This window comes from Stigmatopora nigra, chromosome 4 (assembly GCF_051989575.1).
Source record: "Stigmatopora nigra isolate UIUO_SnigA chromosome 4, RoL_Snig_1.1, whole genome shotgun sequence".
NCBI lineage: Eukaryota > Metazoa > Chordata > Actinopteri > Syngnathiformes > Syngnathidae > Stigmatopora > Stigmatopora nigra.
Window position 1 is genome coordinate 5,686,485 of NC_135511.1, and position 15,809 is coordinate 5,702,293.

The 15,809-nt window shown below is 38.0% G+C and overlaps 1 long non-coding RNA gene across 5 annotated transcripts in view; it reads right to left on the reverse strand.

The window, feature by feature from the left end:
- Nucleotides 1–3,383: 3,383 nt before the first annotated feature.
- LOC144195663 (uncharacterized) overlaps nucleotides 3,384–15,809 on the reverse strand; it is a 131,730-nt gene continuing 119,304 nt past the window's right edge. For all 5 annotated transcript variants that reach the window (XR_013326126.1, XR_013326124.1, XR_013326123.1 and 2 more), the window contains 3 exons: nucleotides 13,558–13,703; nucleotides 5,780–5,903; nucleotides 3,384–5,660 (listed from right to left, as the gene is read on the reverse strand). This is a non-coding gene — a long non-coding RNA (uncharacterized LOC144195663). The remainder of the gene's footprint in view (nucleotides 5,661–5,779; nucleotides 5,904–13,557; nucleotides 13,704–15,809) is intronic.

The window sequence follows — 15,809 nt, forward strand, 5'->3', positions numbered from 1 at the left end:
GCACATCGAATGTTTCTTCTTGTGGACTTCACGAATGACTAGTGAGTCATTTAAAGCCTGTCCTCTAACACTGGATTGTGTCCTTTGGTACCCACAATGTGTGGTTGCATTTCTCAAACCCCAACTGAAACCACAAAAGAATGTTTGTTGGTGACAAAATTACAGGTACATTTCACAATACAGAAAGGTATTAAGTGGTGTGTGTTAGAAGATGATTTACCATTCATGTGCCATGAATTGAAGTTATTGGCTGCCTATAATGGTGCTAGACATTAATACAGAATGTATTAGGGACATTAGGCAAGGAAAGATCTAAGGTCAACGGACACCAGTATACCTGGGGAAAATGTACATAGACACAGGGAGAAATATCCAAAGCCCTGACAACCACACCACCAATGTGCCACTCTTCTTCCATTCATTCGTCAATTTTCTGAACCGCTTCTCCTCACAAGGGAGGTCCTGGAGCCTGTACCAGGCAACTATAGGCACCAGCTGGGGGACACTCTGAATCGGCGGCCAGCCAATCATAGGGCACGAGGAGACAACTATAGACACTCACACTCCTTATTGATCTGTGAACTGTAAGGCTGACGCACTAACCACCAGGCCGCTATATATATTCACATATATAAAAATTACATTTGAGACGTGATGTCCACTTAAAATACACATTTTCTGTGATGTACACCACACACATACTACAATAAATGTTATCATCTCCTACATGACCCAAAATATGATGTCCACGTATGGTGACCCCAATCTTTACGAATCTATATGGCCAAAAATAATCACTCCCCCATGTAAAGGGTTTATATGTGAACAGAATGACCTCAGAAAAATACTGGGAAATCTCCAAAAACTCGGAGACAAATAAATCCAATACGGCAGACATAGAGATAACGATGGAGAGAAAGATAGCAAGAACAGCAGCGTGAGATCGCTAAACCAACGCTAGTGCATTGGGGTAGGGCACTGTCATGGCTACGTGTTTGAGAGGGTTTCAGCCTTTTGCTCTCTGGGCATTTGAACACAGCATAAATCACTATTTCCGCCAAGCCTTGCACTATGTGAATGATATATTTTATTTACACAACAGAAGAAAACACATGGTCCTTATAAATCATCTCCCACCGTTAATAATGAGTCAACTTGCATTCATTCATCACCACTTCTAAAGACTTGCCTGCTGTGCAAGACGGAGGGAGGGTAAAGGAAAACAAACACGATTTGTTAACAAGGCAACAGTTTCAGAAAAGATATATGAAAAAGCTTTAGACGCAATGCTCACTATTTTAAAGTTGTTACAAGCCAATTGTGTCAAGTGTTGGAGCGCAGACATTTTAGCCCGGGAGATTTGAGCTATTAAGTTTGTCAGTCTTTGAGAATAACTTAGCAAGGCGACAAGAACTTTTGTGCACTTTGACATGTTTATACAAGCTAGCTTGAGCACCATTAGTCATTCGCATTTGTGTCTCTAAAGTCTTCTTTAATGATCGAGCAAAAGCTGAACCAGAGCCTGTGACACGAGTGTCACTAAAACCTGGGACATATTCCAATGTGGATGTATTACTGTCAAAGCTGATCAAAATGAACCATTCAAACATTTCCCCTCCCAACTAAAAAAAAAAAAGTTTTCTAAACGATAGCTGTTTCCGTCTGCATACTTAAAATAGATATTGCTTGGCTATCAGAACTCTAGAGGGATTGGGCGGACGTTTTAGAGTGACTTTTCGTTTTTGAAATGAATTAGAAAGCAATCCGTCTTAACAACAGTTTCGAAAAGTGAGACTTTAATATATTCAGGGTCTTTGGAATTAGTCCAAATCAAACAAGAAAAGCTAAGGAAGCTGTTGAACACATTTCCTCTGTGGGAAATATTATATGACACTGAGATAATAAGTGGTGGTAGACAACTGTAACGAAATGCTTCGATGAGAGAACATAAAGGCTGTTGAGCGGCTGAAGATGTTAAGTACTTGTACATAGTGGAGGTTGCAGCTGAAGGATTACAACAGTTTGAAGGTTATTGGCATGTAAAGACATGTGACATAAGTGGCTATTGATGGACTTCAACGAGAGGAATGAGGAAAATGTATACCGACCGCTTACAATCGAAAATATAAATTTCTGAAAAGTCCAAGCACTGGTGTCACTGTTATGTGGACATCACATTTATAAAGGCGTGTAGGCCATATTTGTACTCCAAATGTTAATATTGTGGCCTACCTGACCCAAAATGTGATGTTCAGATACATAGTATGTAGATGGAAGATATCAATTATAATTAATTCATCTTTTATTTAATTATTTTTTTAAGTTACCACTACTGGATTTTGTAATATACTTTTTCTCCTCCCATTCAAATGAATTGGAAGTTTAGTGTTGTCAATGGCAGCCAACAAATTCATAAAATAATAATAATATGATAATAATAAATGAGTGCCCTGAACAAGGTTAATGAATGAAAAAAATAGTTTGTTTTTTTAGGTAATTACTTTCATTAAGTGAGTGAAAAAGCGTTAAAAAAGATTTAATGCAGGGTGCTGCTAAAGAGGTTAACTGCTGTGTATAGTAATAAGCAAGTGCTGCTCTTCCCATTAAAAACGGTGGCTTGGTTTTATTGTTTAGCTTTAGTGAATTGTTGCAGCCTGGCAGCAGCTATATAGTATCAATAAACATGATTTTATGAAACGACATATAATCATTGGCATGTTTATGTTTACATTTTGTGTTCATTAAAAATAAAAAATGTACCTTTGGAAGAAAATGTGTTTAATTATATTTGCATAGACCGATGGCAATTATGCTTTGTATATTATTTCAGTTAATTACATTGTCAAGCAAAATCCTCAAAACAAAAACAAAACATTCTACTAAAATTAAGTGCGGTACTATAACCTAATGGAATCAACATTGATTTAAAACATTAATGCACTTCTCTTTTTTTATTTATCAATGAATTAATATCTTTATACTGCTTATGAATATTCTGTATTTTGAAAGGCTTGTGATCCTATTATTGAGATTGCTTTGTCTCTGTTATATTCATTTCTGTTCTCATCTCCTCTCCGCCTTCTTGTTCTTCCATTTTTTTCCCTCGCACACTCAATATCTCACTTATGTCCCTTGACTGACCCCCTGGGAAGATTTTCCCCTTCTAACATTTGCCAGAACTTCAGCTTGATTAAAGGAAATTCATATGTACACCTACCTCTGGGACTTCTGAACTGCAGATTTGTTTTCTGGACACCAATGCTAGGTAGTAGTCCCACAAGGAGTGTAAATGACCCTTGTTCTTGAGTGAACCTCAGAGGGCAACTAAATTTATTTCCATATATTAAAGACCAATGCATTCTCTTTAATTGAGGCAGACATTCAGAGCTGTTGAAAACTCCAGCAGGCACATATGTGCGGTCAACGTGAAGAAATAGTTGAATGTGAAAAGTTTATTTGGCACTGGTTCTTTGCATTGTGACTGTATCATATCTTATTTTGTGTCAGGTTGGCTCACTCACACTTTCAGTTTAGTCAATGAAGAAAACATACAATGAGGAAGAAAAAAATATTAATAATGTGTTCCTGAATTGTTTAGTAGTAATAAGTCAGTCACTTCTTTGACATTGAAAGAGGAATAATACAAACAACCACAAACAGATTATGGATTTGAGACGATATTTGTGATCAACTTGTATATACTACAAATTATGGGCAAAAAGAAAAGCATAAAGATTTAAAAAATTGAAAAAAAAGTTAAAATTTAAATATTCATACATTTTAATCCTAGCAACCAAAAAGTGATTTATCATGCGAAGCCGCAATTAATTGGAAATAAAACAATCAATGAGGGATATAATAGAAAGTTCAAACTTTCTCTCCTCGAGAAATAAGTCTACATAATTCTTTGGATTGACTCATTTCGAAATGCATTGTGGTGGTGTCAAAAAGCTCTGCCATCATCCAACTAGTTCTCGCCTTATCTTTGCAGTTAACAGTTTGCTTTTAAGCATCAATCTCACCTTGTTCAGTATATCAAAAATGAACAACTCATTTTTGGAAAATTAGTACAATGTCTCCATTGCACATAATTGTCTCGTTGTGATATTCATGAGAAGTGAGTCGTCATTCAACAGAAGCCACAAAGGAGAATAGAGATGCTTTACATGAAAATCTAATAGGCAATTTACATTTAAATTTCCACTGTCTCCGTTACGGGTGGATTTAAAAGAGCAAGGGCCTGCTTTTAATGCCTTCATGCTGTCTCTATACCCCCTCCTTATCTTTTCCACCATTTTCAACCCCCTGTATCTCCCACAAGCCTTTCATCCTCACCTTTAAGGGTACCCAGTTGGCCATTGCTGCTCCCTAGGCCCTATGGAGATTGGACAAAAGTTAACCTGAAGCCCAAACAAAGACTATTCATTAAAATGTATCCAGCAGTAAACGCAAAGGTTCAAACTACCGCACTTGCCCCTCTGCCAACATAGAATAGATCAAACCCAAAGTATGCACCTTGCTTTCTATAATGGGAGCAGGAGAGACCTTGAAAACAACACATTTAAAGATGTAAGTCGGCCTTAAATTGTATTTATTATTTAAAACATCGAAGTAAAAAAATCATTTTCAGAACTGTAGGTATCTTTGGCTCCAAATTTCTTAAATATATAAGCCTTTACTTCTCTGCTACATATTGATTACTAAAAGGTAAATAGGAAATAAACTACAAGATGCTTAATTTGCCCATCATAGATCTCAAGAGATCGGACGTCTGTCACTATTATTTCTCCCAAACCGATGCAGGTTGAATAGCATTCAATGTCCATATCTTTCTTCTGATATCCAACATTATAAAGGGAACAATAACAATTTACAAGAGGTCAGTTGATAGGGAGATCATTCTTCTTCCTTCTGAACTAAAAACTGATAGTGACTTTAGCACAAAGAAAGTTATGGAAAATAACTTTCACCCAAGGACATAGTGCCAGATGTGGGAAGACTTATGGGAGCAATCATAGGTGGCCAAGACTCTGGTGTGGGTCTTATTAAGTTAGGCTGCAACCCAGCACCTTCAACTTATTAAGCTGTCAAGAGTTGCAATGATTAAAACCAAAGAAAGGTCAGTCCCAGACCTTCAGCATTGTGCAGACCCTGATATTTGCTTTTAGGCCCCCGGTCCTAATGAAGACGTTTTACTTGATACATGCAAGGGGAACGGAAAGAAATGGCTCTTTTGTGATACCTTCTCTCTTTTTAGGTCCATTCTAGGTTCTAGGTTCATCCTGGACGTCTAGTAAAAGTCGCAAATACTTTTTTTCACTTTCCCCCTTTACATTCTTTTCTTCACGGTCCCATTTCTGTTCTCGGGGGCTCGTTTGAAATTAATTTAATCCACGACAAAGAGGAAGATAAATAGGGAGAGATAGTGTGAAAAGGAAAATCAGAACCAGAGGCTAACTGCTTGGTGTTTTGCACAATCCCCGTCTTTCTATTCAGCACTTTTGCATAACATCAGCATGTGTGGGGATCAAAGGGAACAGGTTAATGGGAAAGGGGCAAGAGGATAATTACATGGAGGGGACAGGTCGGGAAGCGTCGGGTCCAGGTAGGCCGAGTTCTTCTAATATGCTCCTGTTATGCTGACAGCCAGCTTTCAGTGTCTGAAGATGAGGATTAAAAAAGAGAGGAGCGAGAAAAAAAAAGAAAAAAAACAATCTCAGAGGGTGTATTGAGAGCTGTCATGAAGTTCCTCGGATACTCAGTGACGGCCAGGGCTTACGGATTTATTCTCTTGTCATGGCTGATGATGCCATTCAGATGGAGACGAAGAGGATGTTGGAGGCGAGACAAAAAGAAGCGGGACACCAGGTCCACCCGTTAGGAAAGGTTCAAGGATTACAACCCTAGGGCAGAAAATCAATAACAGAAGAGTCAGCTGGTCTGATTTGGGATGCAGCGGATAGTGGGAATAAGGACATCAGAGTGACGCCATCCTTAAAAAGTGCCACTCATTCACACTATTTCAATTTCAGCCCTCATAGAGTGATTGTGTGGACATTGTTGGGTCATTCTCATCTTGCCTCATGCTCTTTTCACCATTTTTACAACAATATGAATGCTGTCAGTGTGGCAACAAACCCCATGTTTAATATAAAGAGGCCACAATATTAGTGCTCAGGCTTGTGTCATGGTATGTGATATGTGAAGATTTATGAAACAGTAAAAACTGTACATGTCCAAACTAGTTTATAAAAGGCCACAATGGGTGCAGATTGTGTTTTTTGTTTGTTTGAATGAAACATTAAAAAATGATACGAAAGAAACACATTTTTCCAATGAATGTACAACACTCCACTATGTTTCCTAAAACATGGATCGAGTCTTTTAAATGTAGCACGTTATTTAAATTTTCATAATTTAATGTAATTTTGAACTGTGTTCCAACAAACGGCATTTCTCAAACTTGATCGAAAATCCAGGGTCAAGTTGACACATTAAAATTTATTCTGATGCAAGAAAAGATCTATATCCCGATTAAATTTACTTGTATCTGTGACATAGCTGTTGAGTCAGAGGTCTACATATTTAATCCATCTTTTCCATTTCCATTAGCTAATTCATTTACAGTACATCTTTGTGTTCCTTGTGAGAAAAAGTAGCCACATGTTTAAATTGAAAAGAAAAGGCTGCACATACCATAATATTGAGTATGAATGTACATACTTATTTCAAGAATATAAGAACTAAATAAAGCTACCAAAGCAACAACAGGTTTTAGACTAGCGTTTCCTACAATTGCGTACCATCACCACAATAAATGACAAACTTAGACAAATGTGCCAGGCCTTTGACCCTGATTCCTTCCTTCCATTAACTATGACGTTTTCTTTTCGAATGTGCCCTTGTGTTTAAGTTGTCCAACATTGGCCAAGCCCACTCCATTGATGGTAGTTTTAGTCACATGTCAATCATCCTAAACTCATTACCATATGTCCTCTAAAGCAGAAACATCACTGCGTGTCTCAGTTGACCAAAGACTGGAGGCTACGTTAGTGCCGTCTGCATGAAAAACACCTGTTCCAACCTTTTGTCTCTCTGCACCCCCATGGAATTGTGCCCTAAATAGTCATGTTTCACCTGGGGCCTCTTTCTCATTGTTAAACCACTGAATTCAATTGAAAAATGAATGTGGACATAAAATAAATAAATAAATCAGCTTGATTACCCAATAATAAAAAGGAAACACCAAAATCTTATCATCCAATTGTTGACCTTGCCATTGATTTAATATTGAAATACATATTGAAATTGAAATATATATTTCCCAGCCTTCCCAAAAAATGCCTTATCGTGTATTGTGGTACTGTAATTTTTGATTATAAATCTCACTTGAGTGTAACATCAGCCAAAGAATACCCCACAAAGAAGAGCACAAATACATAAATAAATCGCACTGGAGTATAAGTATGATTTTCTCCAGGTACTCTGGTTTCCACCCACCTCACCAAAGCATGCCCTGTGAGCTGGTTGAATACGCTATATTGCCTCTAGGTATGAGTGTGTATGGTTGTCTGTCTCCTTGTGTGCTGTGATTGGCTGGCCACCAATTTAGGGTTTCCACTGCCTGCTGCCCATAGTTAGCAGGGATATGCACCATCAGAATGAATAAATAACTTAAAGGTGTGACATAAAGCGAATGTACTTTAAGGCCACTCTGGAGTCCAGCAAAGTAAAAACATTCAATAGAACCAAAAGTGTCTTGTATCTTTGGGCAAAAACAAACACAATCAATACAAATGCACTAAATACAGATGTATATTTCTTGCCATTAACTTGGATTGATCCTGTCATTGATTTACATTCAATACAAGATTCAAGATACTAGATTCCAAATTTTCAAAATAATTGCTACAATATGCAGAATCACAAAAGATAAATACTTCAATTGGCCGGCCACCGATTCAGGGTGCCCCCTCCCTCGTGTCCGAAAGACAGCTGGGATAGAGTCCAGCACCCCCTGTGACACCTGTGAGGTTTAAAGTGGTTCAGAAAATGAATGAATGAAAAGAAAATTAAATTGTTTTTAATTGCATATTTCCACATGATATAGCACAGCTATCCCAATGGAGGAAGAAAGTAAGTAACAGATTAATACTATACGAGAAATCAGCAACATGTCTACTGCTGGCTAGCAATGTGCCTCTCCCTTACTCCTTTGCGTCACAACAGTTTCCCTCCACGAGGAAAAAAAAGTCTTATCAGTCTATCTTTGCGATCAGTTACATGCTCATTATGTTGGATCCATCAACATTGTGAAAAGCTTGAACACTCTCCTTTCTCCCCTCTAATAGATCCCAGGATACACTCAACTGAAGTTGAAAGCTCCAGTTACCTGAAACAAATTGCCTCAAGAAATCTGAACTGCTGCTAGTCTGCAAATGTAAAGAGAGTGAGAGAGAAAGAGAGACATATATAAGCTTCTAAATCTTAAAAGCTCAATACTCCTGAGTTTCCTGTTTTTTTTTTTTTATTCCCCCAGAAATGTCTGCTTATAAAGACGAAATAAACTTAGCGGAACGTGTGCACTCACACACCGTACTGTAGAGTTTGTGCTTTGGGCAAAACATAGTTTTTTTGCTCTCCTCAGTCTCTCACTATATACAATGTTTGCCATGGCAGTAAGATAGAGTTTCACAGTGTATTTAAGTGAATGTAATATGTTAAGATATTTCTAACATGGTTTCGATGACAGTAAAATAACACATTCACATTTTGTAGAGATAAGCACTGAGGGGGTGTTCACAGGATAGCCTGCTGTGACAGAATGAGTATTTCTGTCAACTAGGAAAAATAAAAATCGACTTGTATTAGTAGGTTCAGGTGTAGGATGAAGTCATTCATTAATTTTTCATGCCGCTTATCCCTACGAGGGCCGTGGAGGTGTTGGAGCCTATCCCAGCTAACTATGGGCAGTAGGCGGGTAAGCCCTCAATTGGTTGCCAGTCGATCTCAGGGTACAGTGAAGCAGACCCTCATACCTACAGAAAATGTACAGTTTTAAATCGGGATTGAACCCGTGATCTTATAACTGTGAAGCGGGTTAGGCTGCCATGTAGGATATACGAGGGTTTCAAATATAGGGACAAAGAAGAGGTGCTTTTCGACTCTACATATTAGCAAAAAGGGACCAAGAATGGACTACTGCTAATTATCGTTGTCAAATATACAAAATTGCTACAATTTTGATTATTATGGCAGAAAAACAAATGAAAAACAAGAAAAATATACATAAACATTTTTAAAAATTAACAAGATTTTAATTGAATAAATATGTGGCATACTATATACGTATGTAATGGTCAAGTAGAGCATCTGACTTTACTCCTATTGAACTTGAATTTACTTCTACTAAAAAATAATGAAGCTTTATTTGTTAATAATTACTCAACCAAAGATCTGGCAATTGTGTCTATTTATTGGCAGCCAATGACAGCCATGGCGTTGAAACATATATAATAAAAAAACAAGTAAATATTATGAAGATGCGATTTTTAAGTCAGTAACAGTTCACAGTCAACAAAAAGCTGAAGAATCGATCCAAAGTTACCTTAGCCATTAAGTTGCTGAAATGATGAGCAGCCAGCAATCAGCCAGTAACCTATTTAGCTTTGAACTAGTCTGGTCAGACTTATCATGCGACCACCAGCTCCCCTGTCAGACCTTGCATGGTGTGCCAGCAGGTGAGACCCGCATTATAGCTTGCATAATTCCCCAGATGGGTGTGATGAGTTCACAGCAGCTATAGCTGGAACTAAATTGCAGAAATTGCTGACATATAATCGTTTTAGAGACCTGTCTGTGTATGTGTGTTTAAGCGAGCACATATAGATATGGAAAGATGAGGAGGAAGACTGAATACAGTTCCCACAAGTGCATGAATCATATATTACAGATGCATGTTATCACATATTGGAGTTAATTCAGACAAATTTATATGCATGTGCACACAAGATACACAAAGGTGAGAAAGACAGAATGAGGTCAAACGCAGTGGCAATAACCGCTGAGGCGTCCGACCGCTGATTTCTTTCGAGGTTCATCATTTTAAAGAGGCTGAAACAGCAGGAGAGGGCTCTGCTGCTGGGCAGGGACCTCTCCAATTAGGATGAGTCATGTCGCATACAATGGCAGGGCTACGTACACACATGTATACCTTGGCCCTGACTTGAAGAGAATGTCCTGCAAGATTCAGACAGCCTGGAGTAAAATAATAAGGGAAGAAAGTTTGAGTCAGGAGTTGTGTGGAGTTGTGTCCCAATTCAGGCAGGGAAGCTCAGATGATGTAAGAAGGTGATAAAGGCACCTACTGTAGTGTACGTGAAGGGGGATTGTACTTTATAGACATTAGAGTGGTTGGCTTTGCTGAAGATTACAGATATGTTCATCCTCAAATTACCATGTGAGTGGGATGATATGATGAATGTTGCTTTAAAGTAAGCAAATGTTTATGATGAGATATTGATCAATGAAAGTACATCTTCAATTACTAAACAATTGAATGTGTGCAAGATTATTATATTTTAATTTAATCTATGCAAGTGTTCAAGAAGCATGGACGCAGCAGATTTTGTTCATTCATTAGTTTTCTAAATTGCTTTATTTTCATTAGGGTCATAGGGGTGCTGGAGCCTACCATACGTTCCATTATGTCTTCTTACGGCAGAAGAAAAAAAATGTACAAGTTCAACAGTTATGGATCTGTTCTGACTCTTGATAATTTATTTTAATTTTTATTTGTAAAACATTATGTCATTTAATTAATGTGTAAAACTCATGCTGGTAGCCATTTCATCAGATTAAAGGCATCAACTCAACCATGCACTGTATTTGGTGCTTTAATGTTTTAAAAATTGCTGATGTCCTGAAACTCATTGTCTATCCATAAATGCGATAAAAAGGACAAATTAGAAATCAGTATGATTACTGATACTATAAAACTAAATTTATTTATTTGTCCATATGGCTTTTTAGCAGCACCCATAAAAACAGCAACTGAAATGATTGAACAAACTTCAACACATAATTACAACTTTACTTCACATTGTCTTGATATGTCTAAATGTTAGGTCTTTCTACCTAGTTACTATAATATTTTGCTATTGTTTTCCTTTGCGTCCTACAATGGGATTAGGACAATCGGACTATTGAATCTGTCACAGTAAGATAGCATTGTTCTGAAAGAGAAGAAGAAGATAACTATGCAGAGAACTATGCAGTCAAAAAATAAGATCTTCTTTAAGAAACCACAAATTTAATATATCGCCAGTACACGACTAGTATGTCTCAAATTTTGTAATGTGTGTAGGAAACACTTGACACTCTATCCCCTCTCCTTCGATTTGGCCTCTCTACCGCCTAATGTCCTGTGTCACATCAGACTTGGAGTGTGAGTTTTGTTTTGGCCAGCTGTCAGAATGCATCTCACATTGAATAAACATATTCATCGTGGCATATTGTTAGGCCTGGGGCAGTCTTAGAGTAGAGGAAGTCCCTTTTAGTATTTAACCACTATTTTCACATCAAATTCTACCACCCCTTTCTTCAACTGACTCACACGTACACCGTCATGACGCACACACCTGATCCTGACAATCATTGTGCCACTACCGATCTGTACTCAGTTGAGATCATGGTGGAATGACAGCTGTCCTGGAGTCCCCATTACGCCCTCTCTCCTAACAGCAGAGAATTAAAGACAAACAAACTTGAGGCCAATGGAAAAAGAGGGGAAATTGTGTTTGTGTGTGCCGTTCCAATTGCGCTAGAGTGTAGGGTTTGGCCACTGTTTTCTTGTGTTTGAAGGGAGTAATAAGGGAACAACTGTACAGCTTTCCCATTTCCACACATTTCCATCTTATCTATTAAGGACTGGTAACCCTGTGGTAAAGTTCCTGCACCTCAAAGGAAAAAAAATGTGTGGTCAGAGGGCAATATGTTAAGTCTGCGCGTGGAACAAAAGTTCTACCTCATCTCAATATGCTTTGTTAAACATTTCAGAATAGCAGTGGTCATGTGAACAGAGCCTAAAAAGGAAAACCATTGTACAATCTCTAACACATGACATGATGCTAGATATTCTAATTTATAGATAAATAAACTAAATATTTGCACTAAAATGAAATCTCGAGATGAATTGAAGTCTTGTGAGTTTTGGTGATGTTTAGCCTATTGCTCAAATTAAAGAAGCAAAACCCCCAAAAATTGAAGGAATTATTTCAGTCATTGTGGTTTTCAACTATCTCAATGCACAAAAAGAGTATATTTCTAATTGTGTATATCATTTGCATCAGGTGCAATCAAAATATACCCCCCAAAAACACAGTTAACCTGTTTGTTAACCTATTTGGATTGTATTGTCAAAGAGCTACAACACTCTGTTGTGGTCAGGCCTATGGAAAAATAGAAAAGCAATAAGGGGACTGAATAATAGTAATGGATTTCTGTAAAATAAAGGAATAAATCAAATTGACTAAATTTGAACATATATAATGCTTTCCCCCATTATTATCAATGCACAAAGCACCATGTGAAGCAATTTCTCTATTAAAGGTACCTAAAAGTTTAGATAAAGTCTAAATTCAACTGATATTTAAACCAAAAGGGCGATGCGTCAGCCCACAGTACCCTTTAGGTTTCCAAGCCATTGCTGATGGCAAAGCCTCTCTGTAGTTTACATGTGTTATGCATCATTTAGCACGCAGCACAAGCCCAATGCTACTGTTGGCTTTTAACCCCTAGAGGGGGTTAGGTTGGTCCGTGCCCCCCTCAAGGGACGGCATCGCTTTAATAGCGATTTAAGTGTAAAATCTGGTCCCTGGGAAAAAGGTCATTGAATCTGCATAAGCCCCTTGAGCCAGGCTTAGGACTCTGTTGGCCTTCAAGAAGACACATTCAAAGAGAGACAACCTAATTCCCTTCCATCTACTATATTGCCCTACAACCTAAATCTATTTTCAGCCTCTATTCATGCAACTTTCTTGGCTCTGGAGTGCCACTTGGTCAATGATAAGGTCCTTGAGTCATGAAACAATACATAAGGATGCAATCAATGTGGGGCTTGGTCATTTTTCTCCCTGTTTTCCATAGTCAAAAAGAAACAAATAACTATTGTACTGTGTTTTAAAAACAAAACTCTCACACATTGGACTACAAAGATACATCTAAATTAACTAGATACATTTGTGAAATATATTTATTGAAATATATCTGTATATATGCTTTATAAGGATGATATTATTGTATATTCTTGTAGGGTAAAGAAACAGTCAACTTCAATTGAATAGGGCAAGTGACCAAGTACTCTACAAGGCTAGGGTTAAAAAGCCTATCCCAGGTGACTTTGGGCTAGAGCCCGGGGACACCCTGAATTGGTGGCCAGCCAATACCACGGCACAAGAAGATAAACAACCATTCACGGTGGCACTCATACTTAGGGACATATAGTGTCCAATCAGGCTACCATGCATGTCTTTAGAATGTGGGAGGAAACCGGAGTACCTGGAGAAAACCCATGCGGGCCTGGGGAGGACATGCAAACTCCACAAAGGTGTTCAAATCCAGTTTGGTCCACACGTCTCTTCAGGAAATGTGGGTTCTTTGATTGAATATAACTCTGCATTGTCTCCACTTCATTTTCATGATACCTGCAGGGGGAAAACATTGCAAGTTATTCTGAGCAGTCATTTTTGATTTTATAAATATGTCAGGTTTTTTACCTTCATCTTGAGGCAATATATAAAAATGATGTGTCCGAAATCTAAACAACAACAAAAGCGCAGTGCGCTTTTGGCTATTTGAAACTTTTTTTGTGTTTAAATCAAACAGATATTTTGTCATAGTGAATACAGTACATAACTTCAAGTATTTAAATACATTTAAATACAACAATTACATTACAGCATTTAAATGTGAATATGACGGTGTAACGCTTAATATGTAGACTTGAGGCATTGTATAGACGGGATAACATGAAAGTATAGATAGAATAGATAAAAAAAGGGTCATACTGCTTGACAGTAAAAAGAGCCACACACTATTTGATGTCTGTCATCATTAACGATAGTAACCGAGCACAAAAGTTGAAAATAAAGATACTTTGAAATTGGCTAGACTAGAATGTTATCAACCAAAAACATATTATAATGCCATATTCATGATCCCAAATATTCCATGGTTTTCCAAGTTGTTTCATTTGCAGTTCAAACAATTGGCTCACTTGATTGTGCCCATTTTTGGAATCCATGAGAAATAGAAGAAAGAATCCAGTTTCCCTAAGTTTAACCACTACACATCACAAAAAAAGGACAAAAATAACAATAAAAATGAAGTAAGTAACAATAAAAGGAGGCTTGCTGTCATAGGAAGATATCAATAAAGTAAAGCTCAGTTGTTCATTTTCCATGCATGAAACACGTTAAAGAACTATTATAATCGCCTAGGCAGGGAAAGTCCGGATGGTGTTCTTAAAAGCAAAATAGTGTCAGGCTTCATTTCCTCCTCCGCTGCCACTTAAACAAAGGGGCATTTTGAAGGAATACAGGAGGCCACGATGACAGTATGTCCCCGGAGCGTTTCTACCATGTTTGAAAACATATGGTAATGCTTTCTCTTGAATACATAAAAGGATAAAGAGAATACTACTAGTCTAAAAGGAAACAGAGCTGCTTTGACACGGTGTTAATTTTAACAGCTTCTTCCTTCTTTATTTGAAGCAGCATTAACCTTGAGACCGCCAGACCTCTTTTGAAGTGGTCTCGCCCAAGCATGAGAGTATTCAGAGTGAGGTCAGTCTTTCTGTCTGTCATTGAGAGCTACTAATGAATAGTGGCTATAAGTTATCAGCATTTTTAATCAAAAATATGTGCAATCTATCAATGAACGAAAAGACAGATGGAGCTCTCAATGCTAAAATTGTAAAAATCTATTCATGTTTTGATCTTGGCTTAAACACAGAGAGACAGGAGGGATGGGGGGTCCTTAGGGCATTGCAACGTGGTAAAAGTCGAAATGTGTTACGGTCATCCAAGTTTTTGACATTAACAACTTAAACCAAAATAAATAAACGACAAAGCAAATACATAAACCGTGATGAATTGAGAAGAATACAATTTTCTGTACCACCCAGAACTGGAGGGCAAAGCCAATATGGCGTGTGAAATTAACATGACACCTCGCACCTACCTCTCGACACACACAAACAATTGACTGTGGCGAATGCACAAACGGCGCGTTAGACGACTAACCCTCACCCTTCCCAATTATACACGTCTTGCCATTCCAGCATGTGATTTTATTCCCTTAAACAGATGAATAAATTGAACTTCAAAAACTGAAAGCAAATCAATTGCGGCAGGATCTCCCCCTCCTTTCCCTAGCATTACCCTCTCAAATGTCTGCTCTGATTCTTGTTGGCTTGACCCCTGCTCTCGACCCCTGACCCTTGACCTCGAGACATCTGACCAGTCACCGCTCTGGGGGAACTAAATTAATAGAAGCGGTGCACGTTAATTGCATGAGGGGCCAGCTAAGAGATTCATCACCTCAGTCATTGCCATTGCTTTACTTTGACTCCCCCTCCTTGCTACCTTCTCCTCTGCTTTCCCAGAGGCCATTTGGGGGTAGACCCAGCTGTGGTTTTCCTATAACCCTTCCTGTGTTTGCTGTGTGATTATTCAGCATCAGCCCTTATTAATCAAGTCGATGCCCTTACATTTTAAATGGAAATTGCTGGGATTAATACAAGCATTCGT